This window comes from Mesocricetus auratus, unplaced genomic scaffold, assembly GCF_017639785.1.
Source record: "Mesocricetus auratus isolate SY011 unplaced genomic scaffold, BCM_Maur_2.0 Super-Scaffold_100024, whole genome shotgun sequence".
In the NCBI taxonomy this organism is placed as follows: Eukaryota; Metazoa; Chordata; class Mammalia; order Rodentia; family Cricetidae; genus Mesocricetus; species Mesocricetus auratus.
In genome coordinates this window covers 18,659,176-18,685,866 of record NW_024429205.1, presented here as the reverse complement: position 1 = coordinate 18,685,866, position 26,691 = coordinate 18,659,176, and the positions used below count along the sequence as shown (strand labels likewise).

The following is a 26,691-nucleotide window of genomic DNA, read 5'->3' as shown; positions in this document are numbered from 1 at the left end:
GGAAGACATGGCCAAAATGGCAGCGAGAAGGCCTCTGGCTAGTGACTGCTCCAGAGACCCCTGTGCACACTCACAAGCATCTGCTAACTTCTGCTGTGCGTCCTTAAGACACGAGTCTGTGGTGAATGAGGGTGTAGGAACCCCTGAGGAACAGTTTGCAGACTGCCTTCACAGCAGGAAGGCTGTGGGAGCGAAGGTCTCTAGTGGAATGAGTAGCCTGCTGAGATCTTCATTTGCAAGGTGAAACCTATAAGACTGGGCACAGGACCTTCAATGCTTACAAATGAGACAGCAAGTTACTTGCTTGGGGAGGGAGGGTTTGGCTCTGGGGGGGGCGTCCTGAGAGTTTCAGCAAAGAGGATGATGGGAGAGGGCATAAGGCCTCCAAAGACAGCCCTACCCACAGGGGGAGCCAAATGTGTATGCATACACACTGTCCCGTGCATTCTGGAGGTCAGCTCCATTTCACGGGTGAGGCCACTGAGGCCTGTAAGGTCAGAGGAGGCAGAGGGCTAGGTTCCTGGAGAGTCACCTGTGGAGCGGGGGAGCGGGGTGCGGGGGGAGCGGGGGGGGGTGGCTTTGGAATCAGCATCCACTTGTTGCTTCCGTCGCACCAATGCTTTTGCTGAGCATTGTCAAAGAACGGTGCCCAGGAGGTGGGAGGCCCCAGAAGCAGTCCCCTCTACTCCTGGGAAGTGGGTGCAGAGAGGGTGGAGGCTGTAACAGAAAGTTCTCTGTGAAGCCATGGTCGGGCCATGTGAGGGATGGAGAAGGATGAGGAGGGAGCCGGTCTGGGCTCAGGCCCGGGCACTTTTAGCAAAGAGGAAGTCGGATGTGGGAATGGTGCTGGAGACGACCCAGGAGGAGGCCTGCTCAACCTCTTTTTTTTTTTTTTTTTTTTTTGTGCTTGGGCCCTGGGCTCTGACACCATCCCAGAGTGAGAGAGCGGCATCTGTCCCTCTTTGAAGAGCGTACAGCTGGGCATCAAGGGAGGGACCCGGACCCTGAGAAGATGAAAGGGAGGGAGCTGTAAGAAAGATTGAAAGATAATGAATTACTGAACACATAAATGGTTTGCAGAAACCCTCCCTGGTCACATTTCTCTGTGGTCTTTTCTGATCCTTATCTCTGTGTAAACAGAGCTTTCCTAGTGTGTCATGATGGTTCACAGGCAATTTAGGGCCCACCTTTCACCCACATTATTCCATTGACATTTTGTGGTTAGCCTGGGTGTTCCCACGTCAGCGTTTTGTAGACAGGCAGGATTTTTTAAGGGAAAATGAAGCTCAGTGCTGGGCCAGCTGTGGGAACTGGGGCTGCTTTGTATGAGCACATGTATGCACACAGCAGCACACATGTATGCACATGTATGCACATGTATGAGCACATGTATGCACACAGCAGCACACATGAACCGATTCTTTCTCCAGGGCTTGGTAAATTCTCAGTGAGAATCACTAGGTTCCAAGCTTCTTATTCTTCAGTCTCTCATCCAGTTACTAACCAGGCTGGACCCTGCTCATCAGCTTCCAAGATTAAATGAGATCAGGTATGCAAGGTGGTATGGCCATAGACTTTCCAGTTTGTGTATAGCAACAGCTCTCACTCAGGTGGCCCAGCCTAAAATAACCGTCCGGTCATTTCCCACCTGTCCTCACCAGATCATGCATGCATCCTTAGTCACACCAGACATGCATGTCTCAACAGCACTCAGGGTGAGACCCGTGTGTGCAAGGTGACCACAGGGCCAAGCTCTTGCTCGGTGCGGCGAGTGTCATGCTGGTCTCAGTGCAAAGCTGTCAGGGTACCAGCAACGCTCAGCCCTTGGCCACTGATGTCTGGAACGGCCTGTGACCCTCCTCACCGCACTGTATCATTCCCCTCACTGTAATATAAAGACGCTCTGGAAACGTGCAGTACCTCAGAAATAAGCATGTTTGAACAAATAACTCACTTTAGGCTAAGAACTTCACTAATGTGGGACGGCTCATTTCCCCACAGCCGGCCCTAAAACAGGACCCCTGGTGTAGTGTGTCTCAGTTACCCATTGTTGACCAGCCCCTCCAAAAGCTTTGGGGGGTCAGGAAGCTTGTTGTTTGTCCAGGTCCTCTGTGTTGGCTCTGTGTCTGGGGTCACTTTCTTAGGCCACTGGGCCTGTTTGATTCAGTAGTCCGCATTTGACTGACGGCTCTCCTGGTGGGTTCTCGGAATGCCTTGCTCTGCTTCTCGAGCCTCGATGACTCTGTAGTGCCCCTCCATGTGGTTCCTGAGGCTCCCTTGCAGCACGTGACCTCTGGGAGAAAGTGGCAGCACCCAGTTTTTAAAGACCATTGTCTCAGTGATACTGGTCAGAGCAACATAGGCTGATGTAGGTGTAAGAGGAAGTTGCTTATACTTCTTAATGTGAGGCTGTTACGTAGTACCAGGCAGGGATGGAGTCGTGACAGCCATCATCCGAGGCTGTCCCAAGCTGGGAGGCACATAAATATCCCCGGGGAGAAGGGGCTTCATTTGATTTATTTTAAAGTTAACTCTTATTTTGCTAACTATCATCACCATGTGCATGCGTGTGCGCGATGTATTTGTATGTACAAGTGTGGTCCAAGGTGCACACATGTAAGTCAGAGAACGACCTTTGGAAGGCAGTTCTCTCTATGGGTACCCTGGGGATTGAACTCCAGTCTTGCTTGTGGGGCAATCGCTTTTACTGGCTGAGCCATCTTACTGGCCTGGGACTCAGCTTGGAAGCCGTGAGTCTGTGTGGGATACAGGATACTCAGTGGCCACGGGATGCTTAAGAAGTTGGACATGTGTTCCAGAACAGGGCCACGTTTGCCTTCATTAAGCTTTTGGTTCTCAGCGGAGGATGGGGGTGCACGCCCGTGATCCCGGACCTTGGAGACAGCGGGAGGGTTTCAGGTTGGGGTCAGTCTGAGTTGCATACTGTAGACTGTCTCAACACCTCCCCCTAAGGTTCTCCATCAGATCCTCTGTGTGGTTACTCAGTTTTCCAAAAACGGTTATGGAACTGTTTTATACTTAGCATGAAGATGGCTTACAAACTCTTCTGCTTGGGCCCTGTTTTGCCTACCATGCTTGGGAAGCATTTGTTTTCCTGACTTTAAAAAATATGGTTTGTTTTTTTCTTTTGAGACAGAGCTCATGTTGCCCAGCCTAGCTTCAAGGCTGAGACTGGCCTTGAACTTTAGATCCTTCTGCTTCCTCCTCCTGACACTGGGATTACAGGTGGAAGTTACCATGCTCAGATTTCCTGCCTTTTCAAACATGAACTGGATCTTATGTCTAGGACATTGTGCCAGGTCACAGGAAGTCACCCCTACCTTAAGAGATGCCATCTAACTACACCCTGGTGCCCATCTGGCCTGGCTCTGCACAGGCAGCCTAGCTCCAGTGCTTCTTCCCCAGGAGGCAGGGTTTGCTTGTGTGCATCTTTTAGACACAGGTAATGGAGCATCCTTGGTAGGCTGTCACATGCTTTGAGGAAGAGAAAGGCCTGTCATGGAGTCTCTGGATGTCCCTTGCAGGGCTTCTTTTCTTCCTCATCATCTCTTACTAAGACCGGTGTCAATCTCTGTGGCTTGATTGTTTTTTCTCTCTTAGAGCAAGATTTAACTCTCTCTTTTAAAAAAAGGTTTATTTTTATTTTATGTATCTCAGTGTTTTGTTACCTGCATGCATGTATGTGCACCCCGTGCATGCCTGGTTATCCTGGAGGTCAGAAGAGGGTGTTGGATCTCCTGCAACAGGAGTTATAGATGGTTGTGAGCCACCACATGGGTGCAGAAAACCAAATTCAGGTCCTCTGCAAGAGCGACCAGAGCTCCTAAGCACTGAGTCACCTCGCTGGCCCCCAGGTTTCTTTAACTCTTACATTACTGACATCACTCCTTTGCCACTTGGAGACAAATATGTTTCCTGGCCCAAGCAAAAAGCAGCAACCAAGGAGGGATTCTAGGAGCCTAGGAAATGAGTCATTGACATTCCGCTGGCCTAGTTTTAATCCAGTCCTTGGGCACAAGTGCTCAGAAGATCCCCGAGCAGAGTTGAGCAGTGGCCATCTCTCCTTCCTTGCTCCTCTTGTCCTTTTGCTGCTTACCAAATATTTTGCCAGAGCAGCAAACATTGTCCAGGCTGGGGCGTGTACGACGGGTGGTCACATCACCTGTGCACAAGGAGCCCAGAGGCCATGGAACAGATCCTGTCTGCAGAAGAGTCCCAGTCTAGGGAGACTCAGGAAGAGGCTTCTGAGCTGCTTTTGACTGGGTCCTGAAGGATCAATAGGAGTTTTCCAGGTGGAGCAATGGAAACAGCCATAAGCTCCTTGGAGCTGGCAAGGATCAGTCACCATGTTCCAAGAACATGACTGGGGGGTGGGAACCAGAGGGATAGGCACAGAGCCAGGTAGTGGAAGGACTTCAGTCTCTGTCTCTTTCTCTCAGAGCCAGGTAGTGGAAGGACTTCAGTCTCTGTCTCTGTCTTTCTCTCTGCGTCTCTCTAGTTCTGGGATGTGAATCCAGGGCCTTGCCCACTCTGAGGAGCTCCTCCACCACTGAGCTGCAGCCTCCATCCTGTTTTTACTTTAAAAATTTCTGTTTGGAGCCAGGCAATGGCTCCTAGCACTTGGGAGGCAGAGGCAGGTGGATCTATGTGAGTCTGAGGCCAGCCTGGTCTACAGAGTGAGTTCCAGGACAGGCTCCAAAGCTCCACAGAAAAACCCCTGTCTCTTTGGAGACAGGTGCTCATGTAACCCAGGCTGGCCTCCAACTCTGTAACTGAGAATAACCAAACTTCTCCCGCCTCTGCCTCCCCAGGGCCAGGGTTCCAGGCATGCACCACCGTGCCTGGTTTACATGATGCTGGGCTTCGTACATGGTAGCTTCATCCTTCAAAGCAAGGGCTTCATTCTTACAGTGATGGAATTGTGCTGAAGGGATTCAAGCAGGGCATGGCCAGGAGCTGGTTTGCATGTACTTGGATCGTGCTGGTGGGCTCAAGGAAATTCAGAGCAGCATAGGATCCTGTTGGAGTAACCCAAGGAGGATGCCAGCGGGGCCACCCACCAAGATGAATTTAGCGTGATGGGCCAGACTAGTTTGTGGGTGATTACTGAATACCTTCTGTATAGCATGTCATGAGACCTTTAGACATTGAGTTGCAATCACCAAACATTTAAGGGGACCTAAAAGAGTGGGAACGGAAGGGGCTGCTTAGGAAGAGAGGATAGAATCAGGAGAGAGGAGGGCTAAGGACCCAGTGCTGGGAAGCAGCCGTTGTATAGAGTTGTCAGTGACAAGTGTCCCTAACACACCTCTGTGCCTGCTGGGGGGTCTCCTGCATGACACAGGTGGCCTGTGACAGCCATTAATATCTGATAGCATTTTGTACCTTGACAAAAAAGGATGGTGGAGGCAGGGGGTGATGTACATATGATGTCTTATAAGCTACAGAACATTATGTGGATGCCTGTTTGTCCCCTCCCTCCCTCCTTCCCCTCCCTCCCTCCCTCCTTCCCCTCCCTCCCTCCCTCCTTCCCCTCCCTCCCTCCCTCCCTCCTTCCCCTCCCTCCCTCCCTCCCTCCTTCCCCTCCCTCCCTCCCTCCTTCCCCTCCCTCCCTCCTTCCCCTCCCTCCCTTCCTCCCTCCCTCCCAACCTGAGCTGGCCTCCAACTCATCAGCCTCCTGCCTCAGACACTTGAGGGCTGAGGTTGCAGGATCGTGTCACCATGCCTGGCCAAATTATATCTCTATTCCATTTAGTCCTGGCAGCCATCTCTCACCTCTGATCTATAAATGAATCAGGCCAAGTTTATTCATTGTTTCTCTAGTCATTTCTTTTCCTCCAGAAGAATTATTAAAAATGTTTCAATCTATAAACTTCTGAACGATATAGCAGAATAAGACTGTAGGGCCTGTGTTTACTCATTAATTTTATTAATCATGCCTATCTCTTTCTTATGATTGTCATTTATATATTCCAGCTGCGATCTATTGCTTTTTCTTTTCCCCTCCTGGCCATCTTCTGCCTTGATGTCTTTTTCTCCTTTGGACCATGTTTTCAGTTTTTTTCTTTTCTCCTCATGGTTCCTAAGGAAGGCACTTTAATTAGAAACGAAATGTTTCTCTCCGTCCCTTTCTGAAGACCGCTTTCCTGTAAAGTAGAGACATAAAGGACACCCCCCTTTACCTCTGTGTAAAGCCCCAAGCAAAGTGGATTGGACTTGAACGTCGAGATTTCTGGGTTTGTGGTTTGTTGTTGACATGTCACCTCAAGCTTGCTTCTCGAGACACAGCTCAGTGCCAGCTGAGTCAGACTGTGGCGGCCACTGTTGGCAGCTTCCTAACTGGCTCTAGGTGGACCCCTGGCTTGTCCTTGAGGCCTGACTCTTTTTTTTTTTTTTTTAATCCAAGAGAGCCAGGCCAAGTTCCTAAATGACTGGCAGATTGGCTTGGTAACTGTTTTAGTCTGTTTTCCATTCCTATAACAAAACATCCAAGATCTGGTAATTTATAAAGAACAGTGGTATTAATAGCTCCTGAGTCTAGAGACTGGGAAGCTTAAGAACATGGTGTCTGGTTGACTTCTGGTGAGGCTTCCTGCCAGAAAGCCAGACTCTGAACAAGAAAAAAATAACCTGAGTTTCTCATAACCTGCTCTTGAGAAGAACCAAACCAAGCCCACAAGAAAGGTGTTTTTTTATTTTCACGAGACAGGGTTTCTCTGTATTGTTTTGGAGGGGTATTGGTTTCTTAAGCACCTGGTTACCTTTTAAAGGCCATATTATTCTAGTTAGGGTTCTGCTGCTGTGGCAGACACCACGATTAAAAGCAATCTGGGGAGGGAAAGAGTTTATTCAGGGCAGGAACCTGAAGGCAGGAAAGACCCCAGGGGAAGGCTGCCTGCTGGCTTCGATCCCATGGCTTGCTCCTGGTTTTCTTATACAACCAAGGACCACTGGTCCAGGGGTGGCACCTCCCACTGGTGTGCTGGGCCCTCCCCCATCAATCATTAATCAAGAAAATGCCCCTCAGACTCGCCTACAGGCCGATCTGATGGAAACATTTTCTCAATTGATGTTCTCTCCTCTCAAACCATCCTGGCTGTGTCAAGTTGTTCAAACAATAACAAAAAACAGCCAGCTCACCCACCCCCTGTCTCCACCATAATATTTAGAATCAGAAATCAAAATTTCAGCACGAATTTTGAAGGAATAAAACTGTAGTCAAACTATAGCAGCTGCCAACCTGGTCAGTGTAGGGTGACTTTCTTGGAAGGCAGTGGGAAGGAGGCAGACATACCTCCCTGTGTGACCCTGTTCTGTGTCCGTCTTTCTCAGCCCCCAGCTGTGGTATTGGATCCTCATTCCCTGTAAATAGCCACATTCCTTTTTTTTTTTTTTTTTTTTTTTTTTTTAGCTATCTTGTCTGTTTTGCTTTATTTGAGACCAGGTCTCTTGTAGGCCAGGCTGGCCTTGAAGTTGTTTCAAGGATGTAGCCAAGGATGACCTTGAATTTATGCTCCTCCTCCTTCCACTTCCTGAGTGCTGAAATTACAGATGTACAACACTATATACCTGGCTCTGAATGGTCATTAACAAACAATAACAAAAACTGAACACCAAAGAGCAACAGGGCGGGAGAGATAGCCCAGCGAGCAGGGATATTTGCTGAGTTCAGGTCCCAGCACCCCTGTAACAGTCTAGGCATGGTCTTGAGCATGGCTGTTGGGCCAGCTCTGTGGGAGGGGAAGACGGGAGTTGTCGCCGGGGCTTGCTGGCTTCCAGCCGAGCTCTGTTCAGTCAGAGACCCCCACCTCAAGGGAATAAGGTGGCTGTGATAAAGTTGGATGCCTGGCACCCTCCTCTGGCCTCTGTGTGCGCAGGTGTGTGGACCCCCTTACACACGAATTTGCCACACTCACACAAAAGTAGAAACAAACAAAACCCCCGCAACGGGCAACTCCACGGTGATGGAACATTTCCCAGTCGTCGGTAAGGAAAACCAGACTCTAGCCGGAGTGACTGCGGCCTCGTTTGCTAGGCGTGGCTTCTGATCGTCACCTCTAACAATCAAGGGAAACCCCTCAGCAAACAGTGCAGGAGTAGGGACACAGGAGGCAAAAAGAGAGACACTTTGGAGGCAGCCACCCTGTGGTTGTTGCCTGAGAGAGAGAGAGAGAGAGAGAGAGAGAGAGAGAGAGAGAGAGAGAGAGAGAGAGAGAGAGAGAGGAGGCTCTTTCTGGCGAAGCTGTGGGGGGTCCCCAGAGCACAGTGCACTTGTGATGCAGGCCTCCATCCTCTCCACTTTATTATGGTCCCGCACTCTTTACTTTTTCACCTTAGGAGGAGGCCTGGTGAAGGTCTTGGGTGTGACTTGGAGAAAGGCCAAGAAAGCCCTTCCGTTATGATCTCTGCTGGTTCCTTGATGTAAGGTAAAAGTGGTCTGGCTGCAGACAGCATCATTGGGCGTTCTGGCCGGGGACGCTCCCGTGGGCTCCCATGGCCTTGCTCTGGCTCTCTGTGCGTGGCCGTTGTCCCTGCTCCCCGGGAACTGTGGTGCGCAGCTCCGGAAGCTCGTCATGGCTGGTTGCCTCTGTGTTTCCGGGGAACTCACTGGCCTCCCCATAGTCTGCATCTCTGAAGATGCTGAGCTACTCTGGAATCACGCTTACCATGTAAGCCAGGCTGGCCTCAGACTCACAGATCCACCTGCCTCTGCCTCCCGAGTGCTGGGATTAACAGGTATGCCACCAAACGCCCAGCTAGGAATCATATGCACGTCAGCCTTGTAAAGTATGGCCTCCCTATGGTATGTCCAGTAGTCCTACATTCAGCCCTCTGAGGTGCTCGCCCTTGTCCGTAGCATTTTAGAGCCGAGAAAGTGGAGGTAGACAGTGACTGGGAACACTGTGTCCACGATCACAGGGAATTACGGCGTGTCTGGTCTCAAGGCCAAGCTTTGTAGACTAAAATGTGTCCCAAAAGACTAATCCCCTGAGGATGCGCATCTTGATTAATGTGAAATTTTGAATTATTGTGGGAGTGCCTACGTAGCTGTGAGGCAGGGCATGCAGCACCATCTTAAAAACAAACGGGCAATAAATAACAAGATAAATGTAGGTGGCCATGGATGTTGTCAGTGTGGTGTGACAAGAACTGTGGTACCTTTGTGGGGCTGGGGAAGTTGACTGTGTGGGGCACGGAGGGATTCTGGTGGCCAAGACAGAGTTTGGTGTGTGTTTTGATTGGGAATGTAGTCACATAGCATCCAACATCTGCCAACATCTGTCGAAGCACACACTTAAAATGGCTGCAGTGTAAGGCTCAGTGAATTTGATGAAAAGGCCAGAGGTTGGCATCAGGAAGTCATCTTCAATCACTTTGTGTATTAGTTTTGGGGTAGGGTCTCTCACTGAACCCACAACTCACCGATCTGGGCAGTGTGGCCTTCCAGTGAGCCCCTGGGACTCTCCTTAATGTAAATAAAAATGGTCTGACCGCTTTTGTCTCCAACAAACCCTGTCTCTTCAGTGCTGGGTGACAGACTTGTGCCACCGTCGTTGGTTTCCCCCACTCTTTTTTCCAGCCTGGAGTGTGCCGTATGTGAATACTTTGGCTGTGACGCTATGTGACTGTATTCCCAATTAGAAACACACAGAGAACTCTGATGTCACCACACGTGTCCTGCTGCGCTCCATGTGCCTGAGTTCTGGCCATGTGTGCTGGGAAACTGAATTTAGGTCTTCATTGTAACACTTCATCCGCTGAGTGAGCTAGAGCATGAAGGTAATTTAATTTTGTACAATATGTTAGCTAATTTTTGCATGGGAAAATGTTGCGTAGTGTGGAATTTTCTTATTGTGGTATCATGTGTGACTTAAAAGCTTTCAGTTTGGGGGCATTTGGATTTCAGGGTTTGGTGTGTGTGTGTGTGTGTGTTGAGACAGGGTTTCTCTGTAGCTTTGGAGCCTATCTTAGAACTCACTCTGTAGACCAGACTGGCCTGAAACTCACAGAGATCTGCCTGCCTCTGCCTCCTGAGTGCTGGCTTAAAGGGTGCACTACCACCACCTGGCTTACATTTTTTTTAAAGAATTAAAACATTTGGAAATAATCAGGGTAGAGAAAACCCCCTTAGATATTTGTGATACTCCTTTCTTAATTTTGATCAAAATTTTGTTGGTGTTGCCCTCCAATTCACTAGCATTTTCTCTCCGCTATTTTTATTTATTGAGCATTTCTAAAATCTTTAGAAATAACAGCCATCTTGCATATCTTGTCCACTTAGGTTCTATTTTAATATAAAAATATAATGCCCTGAACAACTTGCATATACAGATTTGCTACTAAACAGAATTGATTCTTAGAAAACTCTTGAAGAGTTGGAGCAGAAGCAAATGCCTGTATTCTATAGAGGCATCCTTGGACATGTGACTTCTGACCGTGTCTGAATGTGATCCACCTTGACCTGTCTGGTGCATTAGTCCTTTAGACTTTGGCTTGGGTTCCTGTCCCTTTTTTTGAACCTTCTTGTCTCCCATCATAGCTCCCCTGTCCTAGATGAGCCACAGGAGATAGCACGTGCCTGCCTCTTGTTTTCTACCAGTGTTGAATTCAGGCATCTTGCTATGTGCTGGTCTCCCGGTCAGCCCAGCCCACTTTACATGGCAAAAGTCCAGTGTGGTTTGGGAACTTGACACCTTCCCTGGCCCCTGCTGTCTACCTGGGAGCACCAGCTGCTTGACTTGCATTTCCCACTTACTTTAAACGTCTCTTCCTCCCTGTATTAGGATACGGTTATTAGAAGCATCAATCCTAGCCAGGCAGTGGTGGCGCACGCCTTTAATCCCAGCACTCGGGAGGCAGAGGCAGGCGGATCTCTGTGAGTTCGAGACCAGCCTGGTCTACAGAGTGAGTTCCAGGACAACCCCCAAAGCTACAGAGAAACTCTGACTTGAAAAACAAAACAAACAAGCAAAAAGAAGCATCACTCCTAGAGTGATAGAAGATGAGGGGTGCTTCCCACTCCTGGATGGCAGGTTTAAATGATTATCTGCAGAGAAGGTTCCCTTAGCCACCTGGCTCTGCTGAACCTGCTGCGTCTCTGACCCATCTTCCTGTGAGGCCAACAAAGGTCAGCATGGTTGGAGCCTCACGCCATCCCCTTTCCAGCTCCCTCTTGTTAAGACAGATGCTGTGGCTGATGTTAAATTTAGAAAGTGTAATCTCATTTGTATGTCTTGTGGTGGACACTGATTTTTCTGTTTGCTTATGGATGTTCTGTGGCACTCGGGTGCCTCTGGATACAGGCTTGCACAAGCTTCTTACTGCTGGGTCCCTGCCTGCAAGGGAGGCCCGCCTCCTATTATGACTTTAAAGTTTGTTGTGGCTGGGGATGCAGCTCAGTTAGAAGAGTGCTTGCCTAGCATGCACTAGGCCACGGGGTCAATCCTCAGCACTATGTGGTGCCTATAACCCTAGTACTCCGGAGGTGGAGGCAGAAATTCAAGGCTATCTTCTGCTGTATAGTCCAGCCTGGACTCCATGAGACCTTGCCTAGAAGAAAAGCTTATTATTGTCTGAAGACCAGCTTGGGTACAGTGAAATCACGCCCTAAATGATTGGTTAAATATCAAATTGTAAGGTTGACCCACGTGAAACTATCAATATCCAATCACTTTCCATCTGTCAAAGCCGCAGACTTATGTGATTCAGTGTGATATAGAGAAAACATGGAAAACCTGGAAAATACTATATAAGATGGAAAAATATTATCCACAATATTACCCTTCAAGGATAGCTCCTGTTAGCATTGGACTCCCTGTTAGTAATAGGAATACTTCTTTTCTTCTATATTATATGCATAGTAAGAAACTAATTCAACGTAGGCTAGGATATAAAGAATAAAAAGGAAATTTCCCCTTCCCTCCCAGCTCTCTGGAGAAAGGACACTGGCCAGCTACAACCTAAGGGTCCCCAGGGAAGTGACACAATTTGTAGTACTAAGTGAACAAGGGCAAAGTTGACTCTGCAGCCAAGTGCAGCTCCCTGCAAGGACTTGCGGGCTAAAGCCATCTGTCTTGCACTGGGCACGTTTGCAGTGGCAGAGGACTGTCGTGGTGTCCCCTCCTGGTAGAGACACAGGCTACCGCCACCACACACAAAACCATACTCTCTCAGCCTGCTGCTGGACCCTTCTAATCTCCCCTCGACCCCCCAGCCCTGCACTCTCACTACTCCCATATCCCAACACCTTTTGCCTCCAAGGTCTGCCTACCCCTCATTACCTTCTATAGCCCCTCCCCTCCTGCCTACCCCTCATTATCTTCTATAGCCCCTCCCTTCCTGTCTCTACCCTGGCTCTCCCATACGAGAGCCACAGGACTCTCATGAACAGGACCCCGCAACATGCACAGCATATTAACTCCCGAACCCGCTCCAGGCCCCTGCCCCACCGTACAGGCTAGCCTCCTGCAATAGTCATCGGCTCCCTAACGATAGAAGGGATTAGACTGGGAATATCAGGGCTTCTGACAACGTCTGTCTGACCTCAGGAAAACCGCTTCTCCAGTTCTGCTCTCTAGAAAGCTCAGTGATGTCGCAGAGACCCTGTTTTCACTCTTCCAGGCCAGTTCTCCAGGACGTAGCAGCAGTAGATACATGATCCCCTTTGGCAGCTGGAGAACCCCAGCCCTCTTCTCTGCAAATCCATTCAGACAAAATGCAGTTTAGTTCACTCCAGTAGAAATGTATTTGTGGAGTTACACATTATAAATAAACATAAATAATCATAATAATAATGCTGACATTTGAGTGAGGCCGTCTGGCTTACAAGAAGCAATTGTTCATTGGCATTATATGGTTTTTACCATAACCCTCTGAGATCTGACACTGTCATCATTGTCACATCAAACTTAGGACTGGCACTGTCACTGTCCGACCTCAGAGCTTAGAGGCTGACTAATCAGAGGATGGAAAGACTTAAGCTACTTGACCGAGATCGCAGCGGTGGCAATGGCAGGCCTAGCTTTGGTGGCAGATGGTCTGTCTCATTACTCAGGACGACCCATGTTCCTCTACCTTCATTGTGAAGATGGGGATGCAAGGTCAGATGGTTTATCCGGGACTCTGGTACCCACAGAGGGGTAGAGTGTGAATTCAGTTCCCCTTCCCTGACAAAAACAGCTAAGAAATACGTAAGAGAAATTCTGGCGCACACCTTTAGTCCAAGTACTCAGGAGGCAGAGGCAGGTAGATCTCTGAGCTTGAGGCTAATCTGGTCTAGAAAGTGAGTTTTAGGACAGCCAGGGTTACACAGAGAAGCCTTGTCTCAAAAGGCAAACAAACAAGCAAGCAAACAATGCCACCCTAAAAAAAAAAAAACCAATAAATAAATAAATAAATAAATTCTGAGGCTAATTCTGCCACAGTGGACAGTGTCCTCATTCTGTGGCTAGAATAACCCCTTCCCTCCCTATTTTGCAGTAACAGCAACAAATAATCAGTGTACCCTGTCCAAACAAACAAGAATGGGGGCTGGGAAGACGGCTCAGTGGGTGAAGAGTTTGAATTCCCAGCATCTGCTTACAGAGCTGGCTATGGCGATGTGACTGTAACATCAGCATTGTAGCATAGAGACAAGAGGTCCCCAGAGCTCACCGATCAGCCAATCTATCTGTAATGGCAAGCTTCTGGCTCAGTGATGACTCTGTCCCCTGTATGCACACACACACACACACACACACACACACACACACACACACACACACACACACACACACACACACACTGGGGGAGGGGGTTAAGAATACTTAGGGAAAACTATAGAGCCCAAAGTCTATAGGACCTTTCACGCCAAAACGAAAACAGAGCTTTTGGACATTGGGCAATATTGAGAACCCTGAGCTGGGCGTGGTATCTTAGAGACACCATGACCTCTGCAACTTTTGTAAAGGAAAGCATTTAACTGGGGTTTGCTTACAATTTCAGAGGTTTGGTCCATTGTCATTGTGCATAGTGGCATGCAAGCCGATATGATGCTGGAGAAGTAGCTGAGAGTTCTACATCAGCATCCCCAGGCAGCAGGAAGAGAGCTGCACTAGGGCCTGGCTGGGGCTTTTGAGACCTTAAAGCCCACCCCCAGGGACACATTTCCTCCAAGACCATACCCACCCCCGAAAGGCCAGACCTCCTAATCCTTAAGTACCACCACTCCCTGGTGACTAACCATCCAAACATATGAGCCTATGGGGGGCATTCGTATTCAAACTACCACTGGTGATAATTGGAAAAGGTAATTGTGGAGGGTAAATCTGTGAAATCAGGTGTGGATCAGCAGAACTAGGGAGGAGCTAGAGAGACTGGCGTTTGGGGTATGTGTTGACAGGAGTAACAAAGAGACCCAGACACCCTGACCTGGCAGGACCAGGTGGTGTGAATGGCACACTGCCTGCAAATTTGGTAAGCAGCCTGCGTGAGGTAGAGGAGCGAGCTGTAACAGTTGCCCAGGTGCTCAGCCAGGGTTTCATGAGGCTTGGTGGCACTAGGCACTGTGTCTAGTCAGGTGGGCTGGTCATTTAGAACTCTGCTTTCTTTCCCCAGTTGGCAGACATAGGAAGTCAGACTGGCACCGGACACAGTGACAGTGGCTTTAGAGACTTGGGTATTTACATTGATTTTAAGTAGAGTTTTCTAGCCCCCTCCAATGCACCCCGAGTCTCTGGGTGGCTTTTTAACAATAGTGTCTGGACTTTTGATTTCACTGTTTTGGGGCATTGACTGGCCAGTATGCCCCACATGGTGCTAAGATGTAGCAAGGTGAACATGCAGGTGGCCCTAACTCAAGACAGTGCAGGCTGAAGGCTGGAAGGTAGGACATGATGTGTGTCGTCAACATGTGACTGAGACTAGTCCGTGGCCAAGCAAGGGGAAGAAGACTTAACATCTGGATTTAAACCTGAGTTACATACAGGAGACAGTGTGAACCGATGGCTGTCTCAGTGGACAGCTTAGAGCGTGTGAAGAGAGGAACTGGTACCTTAACTTCAGGGAGGGGCCAACCATGTCAGTGTTAGAAAACGACAGCTAATGAGTGGACATGACACAGCCCCAAGCATCCTTTCCAAGGCTTTTGTTTAATGTACCAGGAATGTTGTACAAAGCCTTTGCTTTGTTGTAATAATATGCATCACTCCACCTTGTGTAGGGGTTGCAGGGAGGGTGGTCACCAGGGAGAGGCAATAATGCAGATTCCTGGCACTCAGCAGGCATGAAGGAAGCCCTCTTTCTGTTTTCTTGACTTTTTGAGATGGGGGTCTTGCCATGTAGTCTGGCCTTGAACTTGAAATCCTGCTGCCCCAGCCTCCCACCCAAGTGCTGGGGTTATAGGTGTGTGCTATCACACTTGACTCTGGAACTCCTTTGTGTATGTTCCTGAAGCTCACTCTGTAGACCATACTGGCCTTGAACTCACAGAGATCCTCCTGCCTCTGCCTCCCAAGTTCTGGGATTAAAGGTGTGCGCCACCACACCAGGCTTGGAACTTCTGTTCTTAACCAGTTTCCCTGAGGATGGTGATGTGCTTGTCCCAGAAACCGACCTAGAGAAATAGCAGCTGGTAGCGTGCTTGTCTCATATGCACAAGGCTCTGGGGTTGGTCTCCAGTGTCACACACAAGTTGGTGCAGTGGTACACACCTGTGATCCTGATGTTCAGGACGTAGAGACAGGAGTAGGAAGGGTGTCCTAATTGGCTGCATAGTGAGTTTGTAACCAGGCTGGGCTGCATGAGAGTCTGTGTCAAAAGTCCAAAGGAAAGAAAAGGCCAAGAAAAATGGGAACTCAGGAGCCACACTGAAGGATGGAGTCAGAAGCAGGAACTGGAAAACACAGCCCCAGCTGTCCTCAGGAACATGGTGAGAGGTTGTGGGGAAAGGGGCTGCTGAACCCCAGTGGAGGAAGTGGGCATGAATCAAGTCCCAAGGAAGAAAGCATGATCAGGTAGTCTTTGTGGCTAAGTGGACAGAATGTGTCATTGCCAGGACATGAGTCCCTCTGAATTCCAAGATAGGGCACATTAGAGTCCCGGAGTTTTCTCTGTTAGGGTTTAGATACAAGGGGAGGAGGCTTCTGGGCCTGTGGAGTCACAAACCATCTCTGAGTCCATCTGCTGATGGTATTTTTGCTTTAGACTTTTTATTTCCTTTGTCTCTAGACTATGTTCTTCTTTATCCTGGAGGGCCAGCAAGCCTCTGTGCATCTCCCCAGAACTGAGGTTATAAGTGGCATCATCACACCTGACCTTTTCACTTGGGTTCTGGTTTGAACTCATGTCCTTAGGCTTTCACAGCAAGTACTTTCCCAGCTGATTATTCCTCCAGCCCCTGGAAGACAGTTTCCAGATTCCTTCTAAGTCCATTCCAGAATGTGAGGAGGGGGTCTGTGTTATAAATACAGCTGGCATTGCTTAGAAGAAAACTAGAAGCCAGGCAGTGGTGGTGCACACCTTGAATCCCAGCACTTGGGAGACAGAGGTAGGAGGCTAATCTGGTCTACACAGTGAGCTCCAGGACAATCAGGGCTACACAGAGAAACCCTGTCTCCAAAAAACCAAAACACAAAACAACCAAACAACAAAAAACAAGAAGAGGAAGAGAAGAAGAAAGAAGAGGAGGGGGAGGAGAAGGAGAAGGAGACAATGATGACCAATGACAATGACTAGAGTGTAAAGTGTGGAATCCAATTATTCAGACTACTGTCACATATGGTTTATCTTTGCTTTTCTTTCATTTAGTATTGGTCATAGGTAATTCATACATGAAGATTTATCATACAAGTACCACATTTTCACCTTGTGTAAGAAAATACTATTTTTTGAGTCTAGCCAGAGCTTCTCCTCACTGACCCTTTGCTGACTTGGTCTCCTCTTCTCAGAATCAATCTCTCCTGTTTATTGCAGCATCTTTACCCTCAGGAGATTTGAGCCCCCTGAGGTCTTTCATCTCTAGGCCCCTGCATGGGGCCTGCCACCCACTGCAAAAGCTCAATAGGTTTAAATTGACCGCTTTTAAAAGAAAGGCCTGAAGCCAAACATGATTAAAGTGGTTTAAAATAAGCTCTGCAAGTGGAATTGGAATTATTGGCTTGGAGAAAGAGACCAAGGTGACTAAATAATGAGGTTCTATCAATAAGAAAAGACAGACAGTGCTATGGCCAGCTGTTTTCTGTTTCTTTGCTGAAGCAACAAGAGCAGAGGACAGCTTTTCATTGGTCTTGTGCTTTTTAGTCATCTGGGTAATAGATCTTTTGAGAATCTGATAAAAGCAATGGATTTGTTCTCTAAAAAATTGCAAAATGGCAACTTTCTTCTTAGTTTTAGGGACTCACTGATTACCCTAAAACTTAGTCCATATGTTAATGACCAACCAACCCCTGTGTGTAAGATGCTCAACATCATATCTGCAGGAAAGCAAGGAGGTAGACCAGATGGCCTTCTCTGGTTTGCTCCCCCTCAAAACTGGGACTATCTTTGTGAGTGCAGTTATCAAGTTGCTAATCTTGATACTTAGCAAGTATCACTAGTATTCTTCTCCGAATTCATGAGCATGAATGAATGACTGAATGAATTCTGATTTCGGGAACAGGGTGGCATGTTAGAGCTGGTCTTGGTCTTGACATAATCCCAATGAGTTTCATTCCCTGCAGGGCAAAGAGGAGGTGTGCTAGTTCTTGACAAAGCTATACTTACAGAGTCAGCCTATGTAGAGCCTTACAGGCATGAGGTCTGGGGCAAGTGAAGTTCTAATTAGTGCCACAGAGTCCTGCAGTTGTTTATCTTTTTGTTTTGTTTTGTTTTGTTTTTGTTTTTAGAGGGAAGGTTTCTCTTTGTAGCCCTGACTATCCTGGAACTTTCTCTGTAGACCAGGCTGGCCTGGAACTCACGGAGATCCACCTGCCTCAGCCTCCCAAGTGCTGGAACTTAGGTGCAGTTATTTTGTAGGAGACTGGACAGAGCCCATTGCGGCTGGGGTAAAGGATCATGTGGGACCAGCCAAGTCAAAGACAGAAGATCCTGAAGGTCATGGCCTCCATGTTTTGAGTCTCTGGGGAAGCCATTACGTCAGAAGCTCATGGTGGTGCCTCTGGGAGTTGGGCAGTACAGCTCCGGCAGTGCAGCAGGCCACAAGGGACCTTGTGCAAATGTCAAGTTGGATGGCTGCCTCATCTAAAAGTCCTTTTAGTTTTTGAAAAGACATTAAGTATCATTCTCTAGAGGCATGCTCAAATAGCAATAATACAGGAAGCTTCTGGAAGTCCCTTTTGCAGAAACTTGAAGTGCCCGGATGGGGAGAGTTCAGGATGGCTGTGCTTAAATAAGACTCCCAGGGCATTGCTGGCACTGCAGTCCTAGGACGTTGCCTGAGGCCACACATAGTTACATCACTGTCTACAGACTTCATGCTGCCTCCTACCCACCTCTCTGGATGCCTGTCTTGGGCTCCTGGGGAACGCTAGCCCTCACCCAGCCTAGGGGACCCCTTCATCTTGGTAATCAGAGGAGACTGAAATATAGGGGTGAGACTTGGGAGAAAGACCAGGTTCCAGTTTCAACATGGCTAAGACGCCATGGCTTCAGAAAACCCATCTCTCTGGTTTCAGGTCCAATCTCCTATCTAATGAGCATGGAAGAGCCTGTGCTCCTTCCCCATGGTTTTGTGGCTTGCAGGAAAAAGGAGAGGAGGCGTGTGGTGGAAGCCCTTAAATATAACCTTCCTTGTTATTAAATCTACGTTACCACAGTCTCTCCTTTGGAAGCGAAGAAGGAAAATGTCATAGGAACATATTTTGTACTGAGCCCTGTGTGAGGTGGTACTGAGTTAATCTCTCTGAAACCTTTATTTATTTGAGACATAGTTTCTGTGTGTGGCCCTGGCTGTCCTGGAACTCACTCTGTAGACCAGGATGGCCTGGAATTCACCCTGTAGACCAGGCCGGCCTCGAACTCAGTGATCCTCCTGCCTCTGCCTCCCAAGTGCTGGGATTACAGGCGTGTGCCATCATGTCCAGCTTGAAACGTTTTAGACTGGCTTTAGGATTATGGTGAGTGTGAGGAGCCAGATTTGAGGGAGGTGAAGTTTATTGCTCCAGACTCCACAGTGGGCCAACTCAAGGCCAAGTTCATCTCTTCCCAGTGCTCATTGTCTGTCCACTGCCTTTGATGACTTCCCCGTCATTCTGGGCCCTGGGGAAAACTCAGAGAAACAACCTGAGTGCCCCTGCCCTGAAGGATCTGGCTTAGGACACACAAATGAGTAAGGGAGAAAGAGCAAAAGAAGTGGCAGGAGCAGTGTAGCCTTTAATCCCCACCACTGGGAAGCAGAGGCAGGAGGGTCTCTGTGAGTTCGAGGCCACCCTGGTCTTCAGAGCAAGGGCCAGGACAGCCAGGGCTACAAAGAGAAACCCTGTCTCAAAATTTAAAAAAAGTCAGCAAGTAATAAATAACAAGAAAGAAAAAGAGGGTGTGGTGTTGGGGGGGGACGACTGCAGGAAATGTCCTGCAGAGCCACTTGGTGTGGTGACAAAGGAAGGCCTCTAGGAGGAGGGGGCATTTAAGCAGGAACCTGACTGGTGGAAGCCACTATGGGCGTCTCCAAGGGTCTGAGGCAAGGCTTCCGAGAGCTTGGAACCCACCTGCAGCACATGGCATGGGCCCAGGCTCTGGCCACTCCTCCTAGGGTTAGAGAGGACTGGGTGCCCTGTGAGTTACCATCTCTCTGCTCCCTCCAGCCCTGCAGCTGCTTAGAGACTTTTTTCCAAAACATCCAAGTGTGTCTTAATGAAGAGAGGCTCCCGAGCTGCCTAACCCCAGCCACAGAGCATCATTGGTCTCCAGGGCAACTAGCACCAACACTAGTACCAGAGTGTTCTGGAATCTTCAGGCTGCAGTGAGGCAGGACTGGCTGGGGCAAGAGAACCAGCGGCCCACCTCCAGGGGGCAGCTTCTAGTTAAAAGGCCTCTTAGAGCAGCCCGCTTCCCTGAGGGCTGTTCGCAAAGTCTAAGACGTCTTGATGCATAGACTTGAAGTGGAAAGGCTGCTCAAGGGACTCCTCTCAAGCCTGTAAACACTTCCTCAGGCTGCGTGGGCTGGACAAAGCTCTGCTCTGGGCCTGACCCGCTTGGAGACTTGTTCATGTATTCATTGCTTTCATTTTGGCTTAATTAAAAAAATATTTATTTGTTGATTTGTCTGTGTGTGTGTGTGGTTATGTGGTGTATGTGTGTGTGTGTGTGTGTGTGTGTGTGGTTATGTGGTGTATGTGTGTGTGTATGTGTGTGTGTGGTTATGTGGTGTATGTGTGTGTGTGTGTGTGTGTCGTTATGTGGTGTGTGTGGTTATGTGTGTGTGTGTGTGTGTGTGTATGTGGTGTATGTGTGTGTGTGTGTGTGTGGTTATGTGGTGTATGTGTGTGTGTGTGGTTATGTGGTGTATGTGTGTGTGTGTGTGTGTGTGTGTGTGGGGGGTTATGTGGTGTATGTGTGTGTGTGTATGTGTGTGTGTGTGTATGGGGTTATGTGGTGTGTGTGGTTATGTGGTGTATGTGGTGTGTGTGTGTGTGTGTGGTTATGTGGTGTATGTGTGTGTGTGTATGTGTGTGTGTGTGGGGGGGGGGTTATGTGGTGTGTGTGGTTATGTGGTGTATGTGGTGTGTGTGTGTGTGTGTGTGTGGTTATGTGGTGTGTGTGGTTATGTGGTGTATGTGGTGTGTGTGTGTGTGTAATGAGTGCTTTTACCAACTGAGCCATCTTGATGGCCTTTTAGCTTTCTTTTTCTTTTTTTTTAGACAGGGTCTCATGGAGCCCAGGCTGGCCTTGAACTCTCCTAAGTAGCCAAGCATGAACTCCAGAGCATCTTCTGCTTCCACCTCCAAATTGCTAGAATTGTGTTGTGCCACCACTCCTGGCTATTCATTGTTTTTCGAATTATTTGGTTTCTTTTTTTCTTTTTTTTAAGATTTATTTGTTTATTACATATACACCAGATTGAATTGTAGATGGTTGTGAGCCACCATGTGGTTGCCGGGAATTGAACTCAAGACCTCTGGAAGAGCAGTCAGTGCTCTTAACCTCTGAGCTATCTCTCCAGCCCCTGTTTTTTTCTTTTTGGAGACAAGGTCTCTCTGTGTAGCCCTGGCTGTCCTGGAACTCACTCTGTAGACCAGGCTGACTTCAAACTCACAGAGATCCACCTGCCTCTGCCTCCCAAGAGCTGAGATTAAAGGCGTGCACCACCACCTGGCTTGATTTTCTTTTAAGGAAGAAATTTCCATAGAGTAGCTTCAGAATCAAGAAAACTTTTTTTCTTGGTCGTGGGGGAGTGGTGGTGCTGGCTTTGTGTTCGTATTCTAGCTAGGAATGGAAGACAGGGCGTTTGGTGTGCCAAGCAAGTGTTTTACTACTGTGTTATATCCTACCTCAAGAAAACTTTGTAGTATAAAGAGACCCAAGGACCTGGTAGCTATGTCGTAGCAACTTCTTGCCACACAGCACAGAGGGGACCCCTACAGTGAGAAACTTTAGTAGCATTTGAGTGTATCTCAACCTGATGCTTTAGGGGCATTTCCTCAGATGGCATATAATGAACCCCACGTGCCCCTGGTCCAGGCAGTAAGAGGCCCAGCGTCAGCACTCCAGGTGGAGCTCCATCTTGTCTCTGACCTCACTTACATGGGGAAGGCTTGGGGCTTTACTGTGTGCAAACACCAGTGCCCATCTGCGTCCCATCGTCTCTCTCCCCCCTCTCAGCCTCCTGAGTGCTGGGATTACAGGACAGTGTCACATGTCTGGCTCCCATCTTTCTTTGATGTCCATGCCTCTGTGATAATGTCATCATCACCTCTCTGGTGAAAGTTGCACACATGCATGAATGCACTCATGCACGCACACACCCCAGCCCTGCAGATCTTGGCCAGTACCTCCCTGTATGTTGTCTGTTGTCTGTGCTGGGTGTCCTGCTGTTCTGGGTGGCTCACCAAACTACCTGCTCTGCTGTGTTAGCCTCTAGAGCTGTCTGGGTCTCCTTCCTCTGCTTCTCAGGATGGGTGGACTGGGGAAGCCCAGGGTGTTGATGAGGATCCAGCAGCAAGCTGTGTCTCAGGATAGCTGGTTGATGATCATTTCTGTGCTGTTTGCTGTCTGGGTAGTAAATGTCAACTTGGTGTCACCACTTGAGGTCTGTCCCCATTCAGTAACTCCTGACTTCCTGGTCACCTGGTGCTGGAGGGGGCCCGGTGGGCCCTGGGGACATAGTGGAGAATAGGGGCCAGAGAGACTATAGTGGCAAGCATGCTTTCAGCTCTATGGAAGATTCTGTGAGTGTGAAAGTATCAGAGTGGATGGGAGGCCTGGGCAGGGCTTTCTGGGTAAACAAGATTGGGTGGTCTAGGTGTGGGGAGGGTGAGATGCAGGCTGCTGCAGTGATGTCTGCAGGACTCAGGATGTTACAGTGATGTCTGCAGGACTCAGGCTGCGCTAGAGGGAGGAGAGCAAATCCTGAGAAGGAAGTTTCCAGACTCATGACTCTCAGGGCCTCATTTTGAGGAAGCCATTTGTCACAGTGACTCAGTCCATTTTGGATCCCCACTGGGGTTCGAGTTTTCCCTGAAGGCTGTACACCACCCCACCCCCGTCTCTAGTTCTAGTATAATGAGAGGCCGTGCTGAGAGAGGCCTTTAGAGCAGGGCCTGCTTCCTCACTGTCATGTGGCCTTCCCCCAGCTGAAGTGATGGTCCTGGGAGACAGGGACACATAGTAGTCACCTGTCCTCCTGGCCAGCATAGTGCTGGCTCACTGTCGGAGTGAAAGTTACTTTTCCCCAGGCATGTTTTGAGGGACATGTTCATCTTCCCTAAGCGAGACATTCTTACATTGTAGATATGAAAGAGGAAACGCCCATGTTTCGTATCTGAGGAGACATTGACTTCTGCTGTGTTTGGAAACTGGGACATCTTGAGACATATGTCTTTGTTTGGGCTTAAATGTGTGCAGCCTGTAAGTGAGGGCACAGTAAAGAAACCACCAAGATGGTGGCTCCACGATTGGGGGTGGGATTATTGTAGGTAAGATGGAGCGGCCAGAGGCATCTGGGAGGGTCCAAAGCAGAGAGGAGAAGAAGAGTGGGCGTGGCCAGGAGAGACTAAGAAGAAAGAGAACGGGGTGGGGAGCCCTGCTGTTATAGAGAGAGCAAAGGGGTATCTGGGAGGGGTGAGGGGGGAGAGAAGGGCCTTGGAATATGTAACAGGTGCTTGTGAATGGGGACTGAGTGAGCCACAGGTGTGTGCCCAGGGAAGCAGCCCTTTCTGGCAGGCAGAGGTTCATTCCACAGGCTTCTGTGAGTGCTGGCTGTGGGCTTTTAGCAGTCATCCTGTAGTCCAGCTTGAGCTGAGCCGAGACTGCCATCTGGCTTTTGAAATTTGGGGGAATTGGAGTTTCCTTTGGACCTGACACAGCCCATACTCTAGTGCTCTCAGGCTGATATCTCCGTGACAGTTTAGTTTAAAATGTGTCTCACGCCCTTTCTGGGAAAAGATGGGGTTTCTACGTGTAAGTAAGCTGAGTGCTTCCAGGGTGGGGTTGCAAACCCGGAGGAAGCCTTGCGTGTGGGAGGAGATACTGTGTTTTGGTTTGGGGACATTGCGTTGCCGTGCTTCTTTTTGTATGCAAGGGGCACCGTGAAGAAGCTGACTGTTCCAGGATAAGGTTAGAGTCTCTGTTGTAGGTATGAGAGAAAGCAGAGAGGAAAAGAAGCAGACTGAACTTGGCCAGGGCTAGGGGAATGGGAGAGCAGCTGGAGAGGATAGTGGAGAAAGCAAGAGACAGAGAATGGAACACACACACACACACACACACACACACACACACACACACACACACACAGTCATAGTGAGTAAGCAGATAGCAGATAGAATAGTGAGAATAGGAAGAGCAGAGAATGGTGAGAATAGCTGGGATACAAGGAGTAGCTGAGGGGAGGAGGGAGGCCCGTGAGCTAGAGAGTTTGGGGGGGGAGGGGAGAGAAGGACTAGGATGCTAGCTAGTGTGGACTATGAAATGTATAGCGGGTACTTGTGTGTGTGTATGTATGTATGTATGTATGTATGTATGTATGTATGTATGTATGCATGTATGCATGTATCTATGTGGTACTATACTGAGGGGGCTTGGAGGCTGGCATGGGCTTTGATAAACTGAGAGCTGCCCACAGGTAGCCATATGTCCCTTCTGCCAGAGGTAAGGGAAATGGGAACCAGTTTCACAAGTTCCTGAGGAATGCTGGCTTTTTTTCTAACTGCCAGAAACCCTATAGTTTAGCTCAAGCTCATTTCTGGAGATTTGCACTGCCTTTTGGAGTTTAGGGAATTGGAGTTTCCTTTGGATGACACTTTTCCTATAAAACCAGGACAATGTCCCAGTCACCTCAGCGGTGGCTGGGAATGAGAGGAGGCTGAGAAAGCATGTCACTGTATCTAGGAGTAGATGTACTGTTGACACGACAGGGAAACTGAGGACCTGCTGCCCTGGCCCGCTCGTTCAGCGCGCCTGGGTCCTCTGAGGGACCACATCGTGGCGTGGTGTATCGGGAACCCTCTTCACTAGCCTCTGGGCTCCACCTCTGCACACTTGAACTCCCTCCCCCCAAGGCCAGCTTCTGCTTCCCTGGATTATTCGAGGTTTCCTTGGCTTGGCAGCGCTGGCCTGCTGGACTCGTGCCCTGGACGTGGGGGCTGAGTTGGCTTCTGTGAGGCCTTGGCTGAGCCTCCCAGCACTCATCACTTAGGGCAGAGGCTGCCAAGCTCCTTTCAGGCCCTGCAGCCATAGCAAGGGAGGGCACAGGGCCGGGCTCTACAACAGCTGGGTTTAGGCAAATGAAGAGACCCTGAGGTTTAAGAAACTCAAAGCCTGGCCTCTAGAATCGTTAGAAATAGGTGAATCCGAAGGGTGTGGGGAATGGAGTTTCCTGGCATCCCTGGGGCCCTGCAAACCCACTACCCTACCGAGAGCAGCTTTGGAGCCAGTGGCATTCATATTCTGATTTGGAAAAGGGTGAGGCAGCTGTGCTCAGGGCCGGAGACTGACAAACTGAAAACCACCCACCCCTCCTGCTCTCCGCTCCTTCCTGGACATCATGGACCAAAGCTTCCTCAGTTCCAGCTTCTGCCTTTGGAAGCAAGGCTGATGAAGACCAGGCAGTGTCAATCAAGGCTGGGCTCAGGACAGATCAAATGGCCTCAGAGGCTACCTGGCTAGTGAGGGTGGCACCTAAGGCCAGGGTGGTCCTGGGTTTGGTGCCTACGGTGCACTCCTTTGCTTTGGAGTATGTGCAGATCATTGAGCTGCACGGTCCTGAAAGAGTGTCATCAAGCATGAGCCTGCATCTGCATTCCTTGAGTCAAAGTGTTGGTGGCAATAGTTTTGCTTTGGTGGGCCACCACCCCAAGGCGTAACCGTGTCTTTCTTACCTGTTCCTATGAGATGTCCAGGCAGGAGGGCAGGGCCTGGCCATGTGGGGAGAACAGGATAATGTTGAGCTTTAGCTCGAGTCCAGGCTGTGGGTCCTTCCCTGCCTGAGCCCTCTGTTTGGGGACACCGAGGTTCACAGTGGTGACCTAGCTGTGTGAGCCCCAGTTGCATGCTACTGCCACGTGCAGCATCTTTCTCGCAAGCCTGGTACACAGTCTTGCTAATTTGTGGCTCTGTGAGCCTGGGAGTGTGGGAAGATGCCAAGGGCATTTGGCCCTGCAGGACGATGGCCTTTGGACGGGTGGGGATTCTTGGCCTTCATGCTAGACTGACTCTGAGACCCAACATATGATTGACTTCATTCACTGGTCCCAACTCCAGAGACTTTCAGATGGTCAGACTGGTGTCCCACGGAGTCTGGCCTCTTAGATGGTGGGATCTGTCAAGAGAGCAGACAGTGCAGAGATGTTGCTAAAGACATTGACCCCAGATGGTGACGCAAGAGTAGCACAGATCTTAGTTGGTAGAACCAGCCACCCAGGAGCATAGGAATCTACCTACAGTGACTTCTGGCTAGCTCTAACACACATTGTACCTCTTAAATCACCATTATTCAGTAGCCTTGTGATGGAGCTCCCCGTGGACTCAACACTGCCAACCACCTGTGCCCCCACCCCAGGAACATTCTGCAGGGTGTGGCTGTGGTGTCCTCAGGGTGCTGGTGATTAGTCCTAATTAAACAAAACACAGTTCGGAAGGGGTGTGGCATAACCAAGAGAACCCAGAAAATGAATCAGAACTCATCCCCGTATCCACTAAAGCACTAATGTAAACATCCTAGCTCTCACTTCCCATAATCTTCCCTGACCGAAGACTCCACCATGCACACCATTGGGCCAGTCTTCTCTGCTTGTATGGCCAGAAGTGAAATTCCTAATTTTCTTTTCACCCTGCTTTCCAACTCCAATCTTGTGAGGGCTAGCCACACGGCCTCTATGGTGGCGACTGGCCCCCACTTCCCTGCAGGAACTCAGGAACTCAGGCAGGGAAGGAAGGATGGCTTCCAGAGGGTGTGTGTTGGGTGGGGAGAGGCTGGAGGGAGAGAGCTCATTGGGTAAGAACACTGGCGGCTCTTGAAGAGGACCGAAGTTCAGTAACACC

The 26,691-nt window shown here is 49.3% G+C and overlaps 1 protein-coding gene across 1 annotated transcript in view; it reads left to right on the top strand.

The window, feature by feature from the left end:
* Positions 1 to 26,691, top strand: part of Adcy3 (adenylate cyclase 3) — a 75,914-nt gene that overhangs the window by 6,674 nt on the left and 42,549 nt on the right.